Genomic DNA, 21,355 nt, shown 5'->3' on the forward strand with positions numbered 1-21,355 from the left:
TGATACTGATCTTATCAGGTGTAGGAGTTCTCAATGGTTTTGTATTTCTTTACAGATTAGGCTTTGCTTTCTCTCTTCAGGCAACACTGTAGCTGAGCACCTTCATAAGACACGAAGGTGGCACCTCTATGGCAGGTTCTGCTTTACAATAGTTACATCTTGCTAACTTAGTCTATGACTTTCTGAGGTAGCTTGCAGGGTCACAAAGACTAAGAAAAAGCATAGTGTTGCTTTTATCATGAGGAATGTGTCATTCAATGCATATACAAAAAAACTTCTAGAAGGAGGACCCCCAGCACTCTGTCAGCTCCCATCATAGTGGGATGGTTACTTCGCATGTTATATTTTACTTTTCCTATATGCGACTGATGATGATCAGGAAACGCCTTCTGTCATCAATGCCTGAGATTCCTACAAAAGGAAGTGACGTAGGTGGGGATAGCACCAGGAGACTGGCCATTCTCCCAGGTGTAAAGGAAAACAGAGACATCCAATTGTAACATAGGAAACATTTCCCTTTGACTCCTAAGCTGGCTCTGTGGTATAAGCAGTATTGATCTTCAAGTAACTCAGAAAAGGATCTTTTCTACCCTTTTACTGATGTTGCTCACTCCCTTTACCAAAACATGACTGAGGCAAATGAAAAGGAACAAAAAACCTAGACCAAAAGAATGTAAACCTGTGGTGTTACAGGTTACCCCCTGAAGTGTGATAGTAATTATTTTTAGTAATAATCAGTGAGTGTTTTGACAGTGCTCTCACACTTTAGGTTATTTCTAAAAACTCTGAATAGATTGGTGATGAAATTTTTATAGGTCACATATGCTGTTTAGCAATCTACCAATGCAATTTGCTCTTTCACTGGGAAACTCTTAGAGATCCAGGGCCTTAAACAATTGAAAATGACCATGATATCATGAGGAAAATTTTAGGAAAATTTTTTTTTCACAGGAATGTGAATCATATGTAATTAAAATCACAGATTCCTAGTTAGGAAAGCAAGTGGACAACCATAAAATTCAACAATTATATGTTAACTGACTCATGCTTTCTAAATGTAAAATTTGTTCCAGATCTAAATTAGGAAACTTTTACAAGCTATTTATTTTTATCTCAAAACATTCCATTTCATGTTGACTTTTCATAGTCCCCTGTTTCTCTGTTCAATTCCTCTCAGAGTGAGAAAATCATATCTTATTTCAAAGTTCGATTTATCTAACTTCACTACCCAGCTATTGAATCTTATTACACCCTAGACAGAAAGGTTGAAAAGCTCCCCAGCATCAATTGCCTTTTCCTTTTGTGATTTCTTACTGACAGTCATCAAGACACTTCTCAAACTGTATTCTGCAAGATGAGTAAATTGAGATCTTATAAACCTCATATCAAAAAAACATCTTTCTTCAGTCATTCTTCAAATTTACTAACATTTTTCCTGTCTTTTTGGTGGTATGAATGAAGTGGACAAACTCTAGAGCTTGGCCACAAAAAGCACAACTGAAGCTGTAGTTATCTCTATGTATTGAAAAATTACTCATCTGAACAGTGAAGTCATAGTGTCTGCTAAGGAAAGGTAAGGGAGTGCTACAACTAAATTTGTTGGTGGACTTGTGGCAGGATGGTCTCTATCTGATTTATTCATAATGTGTTTTCAACTTTATTTGTGCACCAAGAATCAAACACCTAAACTTTGGATGAGGACTTTACTTTTTTTTAAATTGCAACAGGGTGAATAATTCCTTGGAGAAACAAATTGTTTTTCTCCCTTTCATATATACAGAACGTGTGAAAACCACACATCATAAGTGTTACCTAAGCTGTATCCAATAGTACATATTTTATGAATCTTTGGCCTTCTAGAAGCATAGTATCCTTACAAGTTAGATATTAGAGAAGATAAAACTCTTAGGGATATGTTGCAGTGAACAGAGAGAATCTGTGGCATGTGAACTGACTTTCTATATCCTCACAGATGTAACAGGAATGACTCTAGTCTGTGCTGAGAGTAAATCTGTGGTGGTACCTCTTTCCAGCAGTGGCCTTGGCCCAGGGCAGAGCTGTTGCTGTTAGGAGCAGGGAAAGGCTACTTAAGCTGTGCATGACCTTTGGTGGCTCATGTAATGACAGGAGCCCATTTGATTGAAGAAGGATGGCTGGTTATAGAGTGTATCACTGGATCTTCCATTGAGAGATGTTGGAAACTAGCTAACACTATGTTAGTGTATGGTGCTGGGTTGAGGAGGTTGCTGCTGTAATGATGGAGAGTACAAGGAAATCTGTTTACAGCTCTTCAAGCACTGTTGTTAGTGGACCTATTTCCAGATATTTAAAAGTAGGACTAGTATTTCACATGCCCGAAGCTTAAAAGTTTTACCTTGCCATCTAGTCCAGAAATGCTATTATAAAGAAGTGAAATGCAGAACACTGTGGCTATTAAAGGTTAATCAAGTTGATATATAAATAGTACCCTGGCATATCTTTGTATACTTAACATTTTAAAAAATATGTTAAGTACACAAAATAAGTAATGTATATAGAAAGAACACCTGCTGATGTGCTTCACTGGTTGTTTAATATTGATAAGTGTGTTGCAACATGGTCACCATGTCAATATAAGAACATTTAAAGTCATGCTTTTATGATGGGGTAAGAGAACAATAAGCAGCAATTGCTTATACCCCGAATATTAGATACATTTGATCAGATTTTATAGCTGTAAATTCATAGGCATTTTAAAATTAGAATTTTAGATGTAAATTATTTTCAACTCAATTTTCTATGTGCTGGAAACAGACATAGTAAAAAACCCAAACCTGTCACGAGTGGCTTATTTTTCTTTTCCCCCTTGTCTCTTAAAAAATAAGAATACAAATGGACATACATAAAAGCCTATTTTATGTTACTTTATATATAAACTCCTTAATGTATTGGAAGAAAATCAAAAAGATTAAGGAGTATTAGAGGTCAGTATTATTTAACACACTCAAAATTATTTTGATCCTGTGAAAAAAATATTGATGACAAGCATCAAATCAACTTAGGGATTCTTTTGAAGTCTCCTTATTGGGCTTTTAGGATAAAGGCAAATTCACTGGCTTCTTACTTCAGTGTAATCCTGAGCTAGTCATACTTGAATGTGTGTGTCACAAGAAAATTTAATCATGAATTTAAAGCAAGAGCCTTACTCTGAAATTAGCAGGTATTGAAGTAAAGTATGTTGAATGAATATTTCATTATTGTGATGCAAGTCACATTTCATTTAGATGAGAAATGAGTTTCTAAGAATTGGGTACATGGGGTGAACTGTAAGGGAATTAGGATTCACTGTAACACATAGAGCAGCCTGACTGTACAGTCTCTATGGTAAATAAGGTTCAAGATTTTTCTAGCCCCAGGAACTGTTCTCCCCTTAAGGAGTTGTAGTTGATAGAATAGGGAGAACTAAGACTACACAACGTTGATTTTCTCAATGTTTTGCAATCAATTAGAAGTTCAGACATGGAAATAGTTTTTGGGACATGAAAACACTGTTGCAAGTTCACTCTTTCCTGGTCCATAAAACTGCCATAGGCTTCTTCTAATGCTTGTCCACATTATAGTGAATTTAGTAACAAAGTACATCTGGGTGTATCTCTTGTGTAAAGTAAGCCTTAATAATCTTCTCTTTGTGCATTGTGCACTGCTTCTTGGTAGCCTCCTCCTCCTCCTCCTCCTCCTCCTCCTCCTCCTCTTCCTCCTCCTCCTCCTCTTCCTCCTCTTCCTCTTCCTTTTTCTCTTGTCTCTTTAAACAGTTTCAGTAAGATGATAAGAATGAGGTGTATCACGAGGAAGGAATGACAAGAAAAATATAATTTGAATTTATATTTAAACTCAGATGTTCTGCTTTATGCCTGTGTTTTAACAGAAAAGGCCAAGATTAATGAGACATATATTACAATCACAGCTGTTTCAGCCAGCTCTAAAATAGAAGCTACATGTAGCCAGATATAGCAGACTTTTGGGAGAAGGAATGTAAATAAGAAAAGCAGTTGGCTGACAGAATATATTTGTAGTGCAGCTCTTTTATCCATGTGCTCCAACCCTTTAGAAATGAAGTTTTTCTGTTGATTCAGTGTCTAATCCTGTCTCTGTCTTTTCATTCTTAACTTTTGGGCACTGTATTTGGGAGGTCTCTGTGTGACATAACTGTGTAGTAATTAAGATCACTTGGCAATACATTTGATGTCAAGAGGTAATACAGATATAAGTCTCTTTATCAATATGAGGTCAGTTATTTTGATAAATAGATGTATTAATTTTACTTAAGTGGTCTGTTTCACAATGAACATTCTTAGTCTTTTGAAATTAAATTAATTGCTTGCCGTTCTTTTCCCTATAAGCATGTTTAAAAATCAGAACTCCAGTCTGACAAGTTTCTTTTTTTCTCCAATCTCCCTACATCTGGAAACTGGTCATGCTTGTCCATACATCTAGGTATGAATCTATATACTGTGTACAGTGGTGTATCTTTTATGATGAAAGTACATAAAATTGTACATTTTCAGACTTCAGTCTGTGTAGTAACCTGTAAGAATGATGTCAAGAGTGTATTTAAAAAAAAAAATCTACATTAAATAAAATGTCTTTATTACTCCAAGTTGTAGATCTAGTACAAAGTGTCTTCTTTGTATCATTTTGACCATTAGAATTTATGTCTCTTTATTGCTAAGCAGTTTTTCATGAAATCTCAATTTTATAATTTAGTGTAACTGTGAGGAGAGGAAATGAAAATTAGGAAATACTCATGAGGCAAAATGAATAATTCTCCCACACTACATTCCTTCAAATTTAAGGACACTGTAATTTATTCTTACCCAACACTTAGCAAAAAGCGGCTCCTATTTAATCTTTGTAATCCTGGCTTTGAAGCTGCTGCTGCTTTGTAATTTTCTTTACGAGCAGCAATCACAGCAGTGGTTTTGATTAAATGATTACCCATAGGCCTGCTCTTGAATGAAATGACAGATGTACTCTGCTAAGATATAAGTAAATGCTGTGAACTTAGTAACTTTCTATAGAGTGAGCAAATTCAAAATATCATTATGTATTATTATTGGGAATTACTTGCAACACAAAGCATAATATGTTACTTTATTTGACTAGCTTTCTTTGTATGGGGGAGCAGGGGAGAACCCTAGTCTGACTGAGGTGAACCTTCCACAGCACTTCTTGCAAGTGTGTGTGCATAGATGTAAAGTGAGTGGTTGTGTCAGCAAGTGCTACCTCACTAAGGGATTGAAGAGTGTAAAAATCTTTCAGCCTTTCTCTGTTGTGCTTTAAAGTCTTAATTTCCTCCTTGACAGGGTTTCCAGAATTATGTGAATCCTGTAAAATCTTCTTCTACTATGAGGCTGACAGTTTTCTGCAAAGAAGTTCTACAAAACATCAGCATGAGAACACTTGACATTGTGCTTGCTCTTAGGTTTTCTCAATTTATTTGCAAGCACTTTTGTGTGCTAAAGTAGTATTTTCAGTGGCACCCACAATAATAGTAACATAAGATGAAGCATTTGTAGCTTCAGGAAAATTAGTGAGAAGTTATGAGTCTCACTGAGTTTGTCCTATGTAATTGTTTTGCAGATTTTAAATTATTCTCTATTTTTCTTGACTTCCCAAAGCAACTTTTTTTCTTTTTTCATGTTAAAAACAACACACCTGTATTTGAGTATGATTGTTGTTTACAGGTTACAGTCAGCAGCAAGGAGCAAAGGTAAATGGTTTCCCACAACAGTATCTAATACCCAGGGGTGCTGACATAAGTAACTTTTACTGATATTGTGCTGCATAGGAACTTTTCAGTTTTATTAGAATGTGCAACTAGCCAAGAGCCCGGAGCTTGCATGTGGAATTATACAGGTATTATTTAGCTACTGAGGAAAAAAAACAAAAAACAATGCTTCAAATAATAATTTTTTATCAGTTGCGTGGAAAATATATTTCCTTGTCTGGTAATGCCACATAAGAGTAGAAATTTGCAAAATGCACTCTCCCTCATGGCCTTTGCCACTGTGCCTTTACTTCTTTGCTCATTACTGTTGTGTAGAAATCTGTCAGCCTTTAGTAGGAGTGTGACTTCTGGAAGTGGGACAAAGCAAAAGAACTGGAAGAAACAGAAAGAAATGAATTGGTAAAAGGAAAGGCCAAAGGAAGGAAAGGTAGCAAGCAGATGAGAAACAATTTCCTTCACTGAAAAAAACCCAGAAAAAACAAAATCAGAAACAAACTAGAAAGGAAAAAATATTAGAGGAAATGAGAGGACACTAAAATACACCTGATATTTCATCATGGTCAATATTAACATCAATGGGGTCATGTTTACATTATGGTAATACTGACAGGTTTCAGTTGTGCTCTGCACTTTCTGCAGAGATGCTACCCAGTTGTTCCTTGCAGAGTGATCTCCCAGTTGCTCTTCTTGACCAGACCTCCCAGCTGTCCTTTACTCTTTCCATCCTTTTCTCATGAAACAGAGAGAATTTGTAACTTCACCCATGATTTGCTTCAGCAAAGCTGTACTGTCTTTGAAAATGTGTCAGTTTTGGGAACAGAAATACCAATGATGAAAGGAAGAAAATAAAGGTATGAGGTCAAAGAAAAAGGATGAGGAAACAAAGAAAAAACAAGATGCAGATTGAAAGGTCAGGAGGTCCCACAAACTTCACTACTGGACTTTCCAGCATAACTGTGAAGTCACGTCTTCTCCCTACTGTATTAGTATGGTCTAGATTAGTTTAAATACTTAAAGTAATTGCATTTTTAAAATCTGGATCATTCTGTCAGAGATGGCCTAAAGACAAACTTTCATATGTGATTATCCAACAGGTCTCAGGAAAGAGCACCCTTCACATATGGTTATAAGCAGTGATCTTTAAACAGGTTTAGCTGCAATGAAAACAACATTTTAAATGTAGCTTAGCTTTTAACACATTAGTATTTTGCTGGAAATTTGCACGCCTAATGTAAAGTCCCACATATTTTTGAAAATACTGATTTTGAAAGCAAGTGCTTTAGGTCAATGTGGTACATATGGCATAGTATAAAGACATAGTGGTGTCTTTAAGTAACACTGGGACATACTCAGCTTGCTTGATGGTTAAGTCTTGTTGATAGCTAAGTCGTTTCACAAAATCACAAAATTGCTTCTGTTTTTTTTCCTAACAGGAATGCCAATCAGTTAAATGCCTCTTGCAATCTCTCCTTGCTACAGAAAAAATTAGGGGGAGCTGCTCCTCAAAAAGTTCTTTATACCGATGTTAACACGATTAATATATTACATAATTCTCTCTTATTTTACATAAGAGAAAGAAACAAGAAACAGAAGAATCTTTCTCATTATTTCATGTAACATAACAGATCAATCTGTGCGATTCAGGCCTCATGTATATCTTTATCTACAGGCATGTATGTCTTAACTTGCAGAACTGTTTGCCTTAGTAGGTTGGTCTCAGTGTGGAGACCATTGCATTGCAAAATGCAATAGAGTGTACAATATGCTTTATGCATTAAAAAATATGCTGTCAAAGGAGTTTGTCCATAGCAGGCCTTTTGAAACTCATTTTAATTAGAGAGAGTTGCAAATTATACTTTTTTTGCTAATCAGTTACTGTTCATCTGCACTGCTCACTGAGGATTTTTGCAACCTCTATAACCTGTTTAAAACATTAGAATTTTGAATACTGACTGACAGCTTCATAACATGATTGTTTTGCATGTGTGTGAAGGACATGAATGTACTTATACATGATATTTCTTCAATAACATTTCTTCAATGTTATATGACGTCATTGTACTGCAAATATTTGCATGATGTATAGATTCCATATTCTACTGTTTCTCAAGTTCTTGGAATTTATTTGAAAAGCCAATGAATTTGCTTTATGAAAATAAAAGTAAGCATGTTGAACTATGGCAAGCCAATGTGATGGGAGAAGACAGGTAACATGATGAAGTTTATTTTCTTTTAAACATACAAACAGTGATTTAAACCACTAGAAAGGTGCCTAACTATCTGTTTCTGGATTAATCTCTCTATCCCACTGTTGCCCCTCCTTATCCAATAAGCCAAGTCATAAGACTGGCAAATTCTTCTTTTGATGAAAGTATTTAAGAATACACACATAACCATGGCCTCTTGTAAATGACAGACATTATTATTTGGGCATGGAAATAGCTCAAATAATTGAAGAACTACACTGAAATGCCAAAAATACCAAAGCAGATCCTTCCTGGTCTCCCATGCGGTTTGCAGCATTCTTATATTGTGTTCAGATTCAGCAGCCACAGCCTCAGCTTCAGTGTTCTTAACCTTGGCAGCAGTGCTCATTCATTTTAGTGATTTGTGGGAAATCAAGGTTGTTGTTCCAACTGTTTGGGGATTTTGTGTGTTTATCAGATAGGGGGTTTTTTTTGTTGTTTTTGGTTGGTGTTTTTTTGTGTGTTTGTGGGGTTTTTATTGTTTTGTTTGGTTTGTATTGTTTTTTTGTTTGTTTGTTTGGATTGGTTTTTTCCTTTGGTTTGATTTGGATTGGTTTGGTTTTGTTGTTTGAGTTTTTTTTTGTTTGATTTGGTTTTTTGTGGTTGTGGCTAAGAATACTCAGAAAATAAATGTAAGTTACTGCTTCATCTTTGTTATTTTCCCAATAAGTACTAGACTAAGGAAAATTTAGATATTAAAAAAAAATTAAATATATATTTTGATTATATCCTAAAATAAAATATTCTTGTAGGGATTATGAAAGTTGTTTTTGCAAATACTTAGTAAAATACAGAAGTAAAAGCATTTGAAACAGGTCAGTGCTTCTGGAATTGCAGGTTATGCAGACTGCATATTATCCCTCATGAAAACTCTGTAAATACAGATGTAAAAATAAATTTGTATTTTTATTTATATTACTTGATCAAAATATAGAACTACAGAAAAATCTATTGAATTGTCAGTTCCTGTTTGAATAACCTATGCCACATTTTGATTTTTCAGGCACATTTGTGGAAAGAAAGAAAACAGTCCCCAGTGACAGTCCCCTAGGAAGACTTGTTAGGGAAAAAGCCACTTCAGTTTTTATGTTTGTCTGGACCTGGGGTACTGAGGGTACTGAATGATCCTGCCTGTGCTTCTAATAGTTCACCTGTAGTGAACGCTAGTAAAATCATAAAAATAAGCAATAGCTAATGACATGACTATCCATATACCACTGGCCAGAATCTTTGTCTTACATCTCATTGCAGTGAAAAGATGTTTTGTATTAGATGAGCCTACCCAATATCAAATTGTGATCTGCAAATGACGGAAATTGCTTTGTAAGAAATAGATGCAGTTTTTGACAAAAAAACCTGCTCCCATTTATTCATGGTTTTCTTTGGGAGGCTAATTCCAAACATGAGTCAAGAAATACCCTACCTTTGGGCTGTTCAGTTTTCTCTGACTGATTTAAAGGCAGTCACAGAATTACTTCGTTATAACTTCCCCTGTAGACAAGCAGGTTCTTTATGCCACTGTTTCCGTCCAAGGAGCCAAATAATACCTTTTTTATTGCAGTATTTTTAGACATTGGATACATCTGGAAAAATATTCAAGCAGATAATTAGATTGCATTAGCAATGTGTCTGTTGTGGTTTCCCTGATCCCAAAGAAGGCAGCCCTTTATGAAGCACTTGGCCACAGACTCTGCAAAATCTGCTGTGTAAATTGGCCCACACTAAAGCATGTGGAAAACATTTTTTGGCTGAAACTTGAAACCATTCATGTGGCTTTGAGACAGGGAAGCTCAGCCTGCCAACATCAATAGAACTTTGTACTACAAACCAAAATGGTCATTTAGACATGTGTACTTTCATGCTCGCAAATGCACTGAGGTCAAATATTTTTTAATCTTGGGAATTTTTCCTCTTTATACAGCCTCGTATTTCACGCAGGAAATGAGGCTGAGTACAACAAACACAAATCATTGAGACTGACAGGGCATATTGGGTTCAAAACCCAAGCTTTGACTCTAATTGCTCTCCAAAGGCCTTTGGCTCAAGGTAACTGTTGATTTAGTTCAGCTGTTTCAAATCAGCACTGTAAGGTCTTGCTAAGACAAACTGGTTAGGCCACATTACATTTGTACCATTGGATCCCTCGGGTGCAAGTATAACACAGTTAGCATTTTAAAAGATTGCATTTGTCTGTACACTGCAGGCGGCAATTATGAGCAGGAAAATCTTTTGTGAAAGATGGTAGGACCTTCCTCTTGGTGAAAGAGTGATAATGGCTTCTTGTGGAGGTAAAAATAATGTTTCTATTCAAGGTTCAGAGGAGGACCCCACCTTGTTTCTCACGCAAGTCAGTCCTGACAGAAATTTGTTGCCATTATTTTTGTTTTGCTTTGATAGTGCTTGTTTAGCTAAATAACACATATGTCTTAAAATGTCTAATTTTTCTTACTCTCATGCTGCTGAAATATTGCACCACCTTCTGAGGGAGGTGAAGTTACTAAAGAAAAGCTACTTTCTCCCTTTATGAATTAAGAAATTGACACTCACTCAGTTCCATGTTTTATTTTCTGTATTATTGACTGCTTCTGACATAAACTGGGTCTGACTTTTCAGCAAGGGAAATCCTGGAGGATTACCCAACAGGATATAAATCTGCTTGGTGTATTATATTCTCTTACTGTTCTTAGCAATGTAAGTGCTGAAGTTTGATTTATTCCAGTATATCCATTTGCCTGTCTACAGTCAGAATTTGCATAGTAAAGATGTAATCCCTGAGAAGGAAAGCATGGTGAGCTTTTGCCAGGTTTAATTCACAAAGAGCTATTTTACAAATTAACTCTTCCTGGTCCAGAGGTTGTTACTGGGTGTCACACAGTGGCTTAATTATGACAGCTAAAATCAGCTGGCCAGATCAAAGCGCCTTAAACACTAGTAGGCTGTAGAAGCAGGAGGGCTCTGAGTCACCTGACACCCTACTTAATAGTCAGCCCCCCCCCCCCCGTCCCACTGACTGAAACGTGCTGAAACCCATTGATCAGGGATTGTGGTGCACAAGGCATGTAGTCTACAGCACATTTCCTGTGTATTCCAGATGTATTGGGAAGGGCTGGCACAGGGTTGGCTGTGCTGGCTTTCTGCTAGCTGGGCAACACAGGTGAGCAGGTGATCTGGAGACAAGTCTAATTAGTTTTGAGGATACTAAGTATTGCATGCATGTGTGTAGGTGGCAGCATTCCTGTTTACTAATGTTAGAGTGTGTTTTTGGTGTTTCTTACTAATTTTGACTTTAATGAAAACATTCCTGAAGCTACTTTTGTCCTTATTTTTCAATCATAACACACATGTATCCTCAAATCTAGTGTTTCTTGTCAACAACCCTGATTAATACCATCTTCATTGTCTTTAGTTACCAAGAATTGAGAGGGTGCTTTCAGATCCTTTATTGCCTTTTCTAAGAAGTGCAGTTCACTGCTGTTTCACAACCTTAATTGCCTGTTTTCTTCCAAAGAGACATAAACAGTCCTCCAGGATGAGGTACCATTTCTGAATCATGGGTTACATTGAGCCTGGTCATTCTCAGGTGGGCATGAGCTCGTTTTTTCTGTGCTCCAAACCAGCTAGAAACCTTGCTAGTACCGACTTGGCCTGAACATAGCAAGAGCTCTCTCAGAGCTAGTATTCTAGTTCAGATTTTGTAATGTGTCTTGCAGCTTTGAGCTGACTGGAATATAGGCAGGGCAAGTTCATGTTGGCCTATAAATTGCAGCATGTATGTGTCCCTAATGGAGATGTATAGGCTGGGTAAGAAACTTGCACTGTGAGTTGTTTGTTGCCTTGGTCCACTGAATAAGAAGTTTCTTCTTTGCGCCATGAAGCATGCTTCTGCTCTCTTTTTACATTAAATTTAATTCTACGAAATTACTGTTATATCCACCTTACTTTCCAGAAGCTGACAATTCCATGTACTAGATAAAAACCCAAAGCTGCTGGTTCACCTATTGCTATTTTAATTATTTTTTTTTTAATGGAGAAAGGGACAAGATTTGTGGAGAGCTGAAGCCTGTAGCATGTTCTCATGTTGGAAAAGTTTGTGGAGATCTGTGTCCTGTGAGGGGGACCCCACAATGGAGCAGGGGAAAGACTTTTCTCTCTGAGCAGTGGCAGGAGCAATGTGTGATGAATTTATCATAACCGTCATTTCCTATCTCCCTGAGCTGCTGCAAGGAAAGAAGTAGAGCTTGAGATGGAAGGAAGTATGAGAGGAAGGTGTTGTTAAGATTTATTGTATTTCTCATTTTTCTGCTGTGATTGTTTTAGTAATAAATTCAGTTAATATCCCCAATGCAAGTGTGTTTTGCCCTTGATGGTATTTGGTAAGTGATCTCTCCTGGTCCTTGTCTTAAACCATGAAGTCTTTGTTATATTTTCTGTCCCCTGTCCAGTTGTAAAAGGGAGGGGTGGAATGGCTTTTCCTGGGGTTAACCCACCACAACAGCTGAATAGAGATCCATGAGAGAGAGTAACTAGAAAAGACTAAAACCCTTCAGAGCTACTCACACATGTGTGTCCCTAATACTCCCTTAAGGCCTCCAAAGCATTCTCTAAACATTAAAGAAAATTTATCCCTTTTTCCCTATGAAGTATTTGGGAATGGATGTCAATATGAACTAATTCGTTTACAGCCAGATAATAGTGACTTGAAATTTTATTGTCTTTTCCTGTTCCTGAAAGGATGGATGTTGTTATGTCTGCTGGCAAAAGTCAACTTTTAATAGTAGTATCTAGGAGTACTTTTAGCACTATTAGAAAACAAACTAACTCCATGTTGGAGACTGAAATATTACAGTTTATGACTTAAACATCCTCATGAAGAGCCTTTGCCTACTATAGCAAACACTGTATTACAAAAGCTGCAGAGAAGACCCCCCACCCTAAATGGGGCCCTGACTGAGGCCCTACACTGTTCGTCGATGAAGATAAATAAAGTAAAAACTCAGGGCTGGGGCAGAAGAGTAAATTCACAGTGCACAAGCTCAGCACCTTGGGAGAGGAGAGCGCAGCCCCAGGGCTTTCAGCTGCCAGGCCCGCACAGGGCTCACACTGAGCTGGGGGAGAGGCTTCGGGCTGTGGGCTAAAGGCCTCTGCTGAGAGGCAGTGGCCGCCCATCCCGGCTGTGCAGAGGGCTCGGCCGAGGGGCCCCTTCGCCCCGGAGAAGCCGCAGCCACACGAAGGACCCGGGGGTGCCGTGGGCTGCCACAGGATGCCCCGAGGGCTCCCAGACCCCGCTCCGGGGCACGGCAGCGCGGTACGACAGAGCCGCAGCGCTGCAAGGGACGGCCTCAAACTGGGGCCTGCAAGGGAGGCACCTGGGCATCCCCACTGCCCACAGGCACATCCATCCACGGGATTCCGTACATTCCCTGTGCCGGGGTGTTATGCAGTGGAGGTGCAGCAGTGGGAGACCCTCACCACAAAGACCAGATGAAGGAGAGCAATGAGACATCATTGGGACCCTCAGAGGGGTGATAGGTGTCTACCTAACCCCTGTCACTCTCTCCCTGCCCTCCTACCCCCTATGCACACTCCTTTTTCTATTTTCTTCAGCTCTTTCCCTCTTTCTTTTTGCCTCTTTTACTATTAAATATAATATATAAATTTTTTGGCACCAAGATCTAACCTCATCTGGTTTTAATCATGTCTTTTGGGTATATTTCGAACTGTTCTGGGTTTGATCCACTTTTTTCACAGAGAATTAGTTTCCTCTGCTCTTCTGTGTTTAAACCAGATCATAACATCCCAGCCAGAGAGCATAGAGGGTCACTGCAGGTCTTTTTAGAAATCAGAGAGTGAAGATAACACCAACATCATGCACAGTTGGAGGATTATGTTAATGAAAACCAGATTCTGGACTGAGGGAAGAACTTCCAGTAAATATATGCAGCGTTGTATGCAAAACCATTTTGACACCCTGCTAAAAATTATTTTCATGCTTCTCTCCTCCACTTTATGGGAGAATATATTTGCATTCAATTTATGGAATGATATTACACTGATTCCTATTTTTAAAAAAAGTAAAATTAAGTGAATATGTTACAATGCCATTAAATATTGAGCATTTTCCAATCTCACTGGAAAATAGATTCCTAGGTAATATTCTGCAAATGTTGACATATCTTCTTTTGCTTGGTACTTGCCCTTGAAACTAATCTGCTTGTCCCTACTTACTTGTGTAAGATCCCCATTATTAACCATGTTCCTTGTACGTCCAAATTCACTAATATAAAAATAGTGAATCTGAGACACACTTTCTTTCCTTTCTATAAGAAAATCATCACATTTAAGAGTATAGCAGACTAGCAAAAATAGCGACTTTCATAAGTCAACTTTTATTTTTCCCCAACAAAATGAAATAGCAGTAGTTTGCTTTCAGATAAACATACTGAACATTGTGCTGAAATAAGTGTAGAATAACAGGGAAAATAAATTTGTCACTAGCAGTTTCCTGCATTAAGAAAAGTAATGTGTCTCATATTTAGCAGTCAAGTCTGGTGTGACAAGCATGGAAACGAAAGCATAAAGAAATACCTGAAATAGATGATCTTCCAAACACAGTCGCAGAGCTGGTGCCCAGCCAAAATGGCCTTTTCAAACACCTCAGAGGTGACAGTTCAGGCTTGAGCTTCTCAGCAAAGGCTACTTTGTGGTATGTGTTGGATTTGCAGTTTGTTTTCATCACTGCCTTAGAGAGAGGCTGAGACCTTGCAACTACTGCTGAAAATGATTCACTGTAGTGCCCCTGCTAACAGCAATTTATAAAGCTAGAGGGTTTGCTCTTGAACACTATAGCTTCTGATTAAAGTGATTTTCTTTCTTGTTTTTATGCTGGTCTTTGCTAGTATGTGTCTGCACTGTCTACCCAGGTGTAAAACACTATAGACAAAATGTTAAAACTCCTGCACTTTGCCCTTTTGGAAGGTTATTTATCCTTTCCCTTTTTATCGGTGGGAAAAGCTTCCTCTTTATCTATCAGCATTTACTTGCCCGTGTTTGTTAAGCTTCTTTTCACGTGCTTATAGGCCCTCCTTGGGTTCCTTTGCATAGAAAAGCCTGTGTGAAGCACAGCGTTTAGATATACCTACTGATAGTGAAATGATGAGAGACATGAAAGGAGAGGGAAAACTCAGGGAGCTGGAAGAGAGGTAAGAAATATTTCTCCCAAGGAAAATTCAAACCATGTTTCTAACAAGCCTAGACTGTGCTAGATGACAAGCCCAGAGAAATCCTGTCTTTTTCCTAGTCAACACATTTTTTGCACTGCAGTGATACTGATTGTCACCTTATAACAAGTTTTACTTTTCTGAAAACTACTTTAATTCTGAGATTCCTGCTCAAACTGGGCCAACCTAATTTTCATGCATTGCAATGGGGAATAATGCTTTTTTCTTTTGTCAGAAAAAAAATGAATGAATGAAATCAGGGAAGAATGACTGAAGTACTGTGCTGCTTCCCAGGAACCTCACACATCCACATCTTGGCTACACTCTGAGTCTCTTCTCTATGGGAATACACATCTATTGAATTAATAGAAAAGGCTGACCTACAGCTAACAATAAATCACACTAAACTATGCTTCAAATTGATAACAGTCTGCAGGATTTAATGTAAAAAGAACTGAAATACAGGCTTTATGAATTCATGGCTGTGCTTGGTTAGGTGTATTCTCAGTAATGTAGGTTGTGGTTAGTGCTCTCTGGAAGATGAGTTCTGAATTGTGAAGGCTGCTTTTTTATCACAGGAGAACTGTCTTACTTGAATCTGGCTTATGATGACAGCAAAAAAGATCTCCAAGGGACATCTCTAAAAGAGAAAATAATCTGATGTTTAAAAGAATTTAAATCTCTACTGACAATCAAAAGAAATCTTGTCCCCTCCCCCCTTATTTTTCCCCTGTGTATTTTTGGGTTGTCTGAGCACTACAGTTGTGATTCTTATGATCTCTTCAGTCATCATGTTGCTCTGTGTAGGTTTTATGTTACAGTTGATAAGACACTGAACATTTTCTGAGAGATCAAAGTGCTTACTATAATGAGAAAAATGTACATAACAACAGTTGTATGGCAAGAGTAAGGATTGCCTGAAGCAGAATGAATTTCTACAGATTGCTTGACAATGTAAGTATAATATAGCACTACAATCATGAGAATAATATTGCTTAATAAATCACTGGTATTATATGTCTTACAGTGAAACTTAGCATTTTATGAATTACTAAACACATTTTCTTCTTGATTAGCTATTTCATGTTCAGAAAACCTCTTCCTTGAAACTAATTTGAAAGATCTCAGTTTCATTTTAACATTGAAGATTATTAGAGTGGCCATGGCAGACTGATACCAGACTTTTAGTTTGTTGAGCAATAAATTGTAGTCTCAAGATTACACTTCTGCCCAACAGGCACAGGAAAGCTTGGCTGTGCTTTGGGAGGTGCACACAGATGATCTTCTATCTTACTGTGGAATTGAACAAGGACCTATGAAGTTCCAGCCTCATCACTGTAGTGGGTATGGAATTAATTTCATAAGAAACCTCCTGACCACTTGAGTATCCTGAAGTCTCCCAGGATCTCACCCTCACCCCTACCACTGATTCCCTGGATATGTGGATTTTGTGTAGTGTGGGCCTAGGAAGGAAGGATAAGAATAATTATTTCCTTAAACTCAATTTCTTATTTTCCCATTTCTTAATTTCTCCTTCCAGTGGCATGCATAAAATCAACTGAAACCTGTTTGCCTTGGTTTTTCAAGAGGAAAAAAAAAGTAGAGCTAGAGTTCCCAAATCTTGTAGCCTTTACATAGGTGTTGCTCACTTCAGCTTTTGTTTTGTCTGGGTGAGAACTACAAAATTAGCTAGTATGGATTTATTGATATTACATGTGTTAACATTTACAAAATCTGAAATCCAAGTTCATGCTCCATACAATATTGCACAATAGATGGCAGGTTAAGCTTATGTCATGATCAGAAATCATTTCCCTTTGAAAGAGCTAATGTGGAGATTTCATGGCTAGAAAAACAGAACAGCCCTTCTTCATGGCTTTATGACTTCAAAACTTTAACAAGCCTTAGAAGGAAAGTGGAGATTTCTTGTGCCTGGAGCGTATTTGCTCATTGCAATCTGTCTCTCTTCCTCTCTGTCAGTTCTTTGAGTGTATTTTTCTGCAATATGTTTATTAGACTCTGAATTAGAAGAGTAAGGGTTCTATCAATTCAGAAACTTTAAAAGAGACCCTGGATACCTGACTTTCCATAGCTGTTATTCACAGGTATTCCTTGTCCCTTGCAGTTAAAATTATTAAGCACTACCTCAGTTACATGCCATCAGCTTGAAAGGAATGTTACATAGTTTATGCTGCCTTAGTGTTCTCTGGCACATTATTTTTAACTCCTTTCCTCCCCAACAAAACCAAACCAAACCAAAACCAAAAAACCCAAAAAATTATGCAAACACTCACCTTTGGATATATTTTTTTAAAATTTTTGAAGTAACTTGTTGAAATCGGAATGTAAGGCCTCACAACCTGTGAACTCCAGGGTGGGATTTTTAAAAACTAGTTTTTTTGTTGACTTCAGCTGCAACCAGAGACTTAAGCTCATGCCAAGTGGTTATATTCTTATACAAGGCCTGGCAGCAGATTTTTCTGCTGCTCTTTTCACCAGGTTTCTTCATTTTTCTGTTTATATACTGCTATTTATAACTTAGATATTAATGATATTTATGTAATTCTTTAGGATAGAATGGTTTTGTGAATGCTTTATGGACTAAAATGGATAATGGAAATTATAATTGCAGTTTAGAGTACTATTGCATATTGAAATATAACAACAGCATGTCACAGATGGCATATTCTTAGAAATGTAACAAACCTTGTTATAATGAATCAGTTGCATATAATCAGTGTCCCCATTTGTTGTAATGTGTCCATTTGCCTATACCAGCATTGCAACTGCTCTTTACCAAATTGCCTTAGCTGTTGTCTGTAATTTTATTGCTTCTCTGCCTCATCACATCAGGTTATAAGTGAGGTTCTTGGTTGGAATTCTGCAATTTGAAAGATTGTTCAGCATCTGATAAAGTCTATGTCTTTCCAAAGGTGCAGTCTGAATACATTTGACACAAAGAATATGCTTGTATTTATGCCTAAGAGTAGAAAAGTAATTTCCTGAAGTTTTTCAGTTCAGAGTCAGAGCACCTGACACTGGAAAATAATGCATTTTAAGTAATCTGAGGACATTAGGATACCGTTTTCTTGCTTCTGGCATACTGTGCTGCTAAAAATATTACATTCCTGTGTTCAATGATTTCTTAGTCATATCTTATCTACAAGCCTGGCTAGCAAAAAATTTTGCTTGAATTGTATGAATTTGTATTGTCTGTTGTCCTTTCTTCTTTGGAGTTCACTAGGCTGAGCTGTGGTAAAATGGGCCCTGCTATGCAGACTTTCAGTAAGAGGGTTTTTGAAATGCCCTCATGGCCCATTTATGTAATAACAAGGGAGACATGTCCTTACGTATCAAAAAGAGCTGTTCAAAACATTGTGTATTGTGCACACAGAAACCAACAGACAAGAATGTTTATTATTGCAACAACTTGGAGCTTGATAAAAAATTCCTAAAGAGTTTAACTGGAAGCTTAAATCAAGCTCTTTGTTTAAAATACCTCACAACACCCTTATACCTGACAGTTCACATAACATCTAGTCTTAAATTGCTGATTTTTTAAAAATTTTATTTATTTTTTGAGGGTTGGGATTTTTTCCCCTTCATTTCTTCCTTGGTAATCTATTTGGTTGATAGCCAGTTGGACTCTGGCCAGGTATTCATAACTCAACATACTACATTCTGTTTCCTAAATACATATTGAAACAACCTAGATTTTAAAGAATTTTTTTTTTTTTTTCTGCACAAGAGTCTGTTTATCAACACTCAGTCAAGATAAACATGCAGTAAAGAAAACTAAAAATATTGCAGTACTTGTAAACACATTGTGAAAGTAGAGTTCAGGTCTCCAATAACACTGGAATTATACCAGCCACATTCTGAGAGCAGATTGGATTAATCATCTGATGGTTTTCTCTTGGTTTATTTTTGATGTCTTGATGAAAACTGGCTAATAAACTTCATCTAATTTTGGAGTCAGGTTCACAGTTGCAACAGAGCAAAGAAATTCCAGTTTGGACCAGAAACTAAAGACTGTCTATACCATAAACACTGTTGATATAGCTGTGCTGATCAGCGGGGCAGTAAGGTGCAATTTATAACTAGAACTGCTGTCAACAAAAATCCAGAAGAAACAGTTATATCAACAGTATCTGTTAAAATTTTTGGCCATTGAAGAAGAGGATCTACAACTGGAAAATTTTACAGCCATGAAGTAGGTTGTGTTGCTCATGCTAATGTCATCTGTCTGAGAACGCAATGGTTTCACTGTAGTTAAGCAGCTGGACACAGATTGTTTCTATTAATGCTTAAACTTTCAGGGTCTTCTTTAGTTTGAGGTTGTGAGTAAGGAATATGGGGTGACTGATGGAGACTCTGTCAGTTGTACCTTTGTATATCTGCATTGCTACTGAACACTCAAGTTTACACAAAACCAGACCAGAAAACCTACTGGGTTCAAGGGAAAGCTAAGACATGAAGAAAAAGCAACAACAGGCAATGTTTACCTTAAAAATGCCATCTGTGGAACTGATGGACTTCATGCATTATATTGCAGTTGATCATGTCTTCATCATTTGAAAGAATACACTCAAAGACTATTGTGCCTCTGCATTATAGGGAAGTATTTTATTGCATTGTTGTAACACTCTACCTGAGTTGGTGCTATTGGCATAGTTAAAATAGCTGCAAGTACTGTGTCAGGCCTTAATTAAAAAGTCACAATTATTATTTAAGATTTATACCAAAAATGTGCCAACTTTATTATACTCAGCAGAGGCTCAATTCTGAAAACAATAGAGATTTCAGGATAAACTCCAAAAAACAAGTCTGAACAGAATTGATTGAGCCCATAATATGTGTTTGTGTTGTAAAATAAGAATACAGCACAACTAGAGTACAAAATGTGGCACAACAGACATGAAACAATGTTCTTTCTCTGCATTCTTTGCCACGTTCCTTACCAATTAATGTTTTACCTCTTAGTTAAAGTATGATTTTGGCATGCAATTATTCAGTAAAACTGCCTTTTAGAAACAGCCAATTTTGGAATACACTTGACTGGATCTAAACAGCAGGTGCCATGCTCCTGCAGGCTCCAGCAAAAAGCCATTTTCCACTGTGTGTCTGAGATTTGAGGACCTGTTCAGAGCTTTTATTCCCTGGGTACTGTAAGGTCCTTAAAGAATATGAATGGCACTTTAAGCTGTCATTGGTGAGATCTTCACATTGATGAATGGATGACTTTTTACACTTACTCTGAAGGTAACATGGAATTTGAGGTGACTCTGACACAGTGTGCAATGAGCTGCTCAGGGCATCTGGTGTTGGAGGAGATCAGGGCCACAAGGAAATGAGGAAGTCACATAGTCAGACATAAAACTGGCATCCAGTCAGTACTCTGTTCTCCCTTTCTTAGTGGCCTTCCTCAGGCATGTGTTCTCTTATTTATAAAATATGCAAGTTGAAATCAATTTATATTGTTACACTATCAGTTATTGTTGAGCTTTAAAAAATATTTGTTATATTTGTGAAATCCCTACATTTTCAGCTTATCATTGTCCAGCAGAAGCCTCAAATAGCAACATGCAAAATCATTTTATATTTGTCAGCGGGGAGCCAGAGACTTGGTTAGGCTTTTGTGTTTGAGATGTGGAAAAGAAAAGAGAATTCAGGAGGATGATGTCTGGAGTAGCAGGTACTTTTTGGCTCCCGCACCTGAAAATTTTAATGTCATTTATAACCATGTGGCAGACTGCCTACAAACTGGAGAAGTCAGTCCCAGCAGTTTGTTTGATATAGAATTTTCAGAGTTTTTCTTCACCATGCTCTGTTAGATAACATTGATACCACTGAAGTCAACGTGACTTAGCAGTAAAGGACTGCACAGACAGATATTTATGCCAGTTTTAGAGCTGAAAGCAAATGAGGCTTGTGAAGATAGTCTGCTATATAATAAGCTGTTGAGTGTATTCATTAAGTTTCACAGGGACTTTCCTATTAGTTTTCTGATGATTCTGATTTTTTAAAGATTTGCCCTTATCAAAGGGAAAGATTGGCAGTATTGAAAACATTTTCACTTTATGATTAGGATTTTTTTTTCGTAAATTCAGCAAAAGTCTTGTCAC

The sequence above is a fragment of the Agelaius tricolor genome, unplaced genomic scaffold, assembly GCF_023055355.1.
Source record: "Agelaius tricolor isolate 1412-34295 unplaced genomic scaffold, bAgeTri1.0.p SCAF_4, whole genome shotgun sequence".
Lineage (NCBI taxonomy): Eukaryota > Metazoa > Chordata > Aves > Passeriformes > Icteridae > Agelaius > Agelaius tricolor.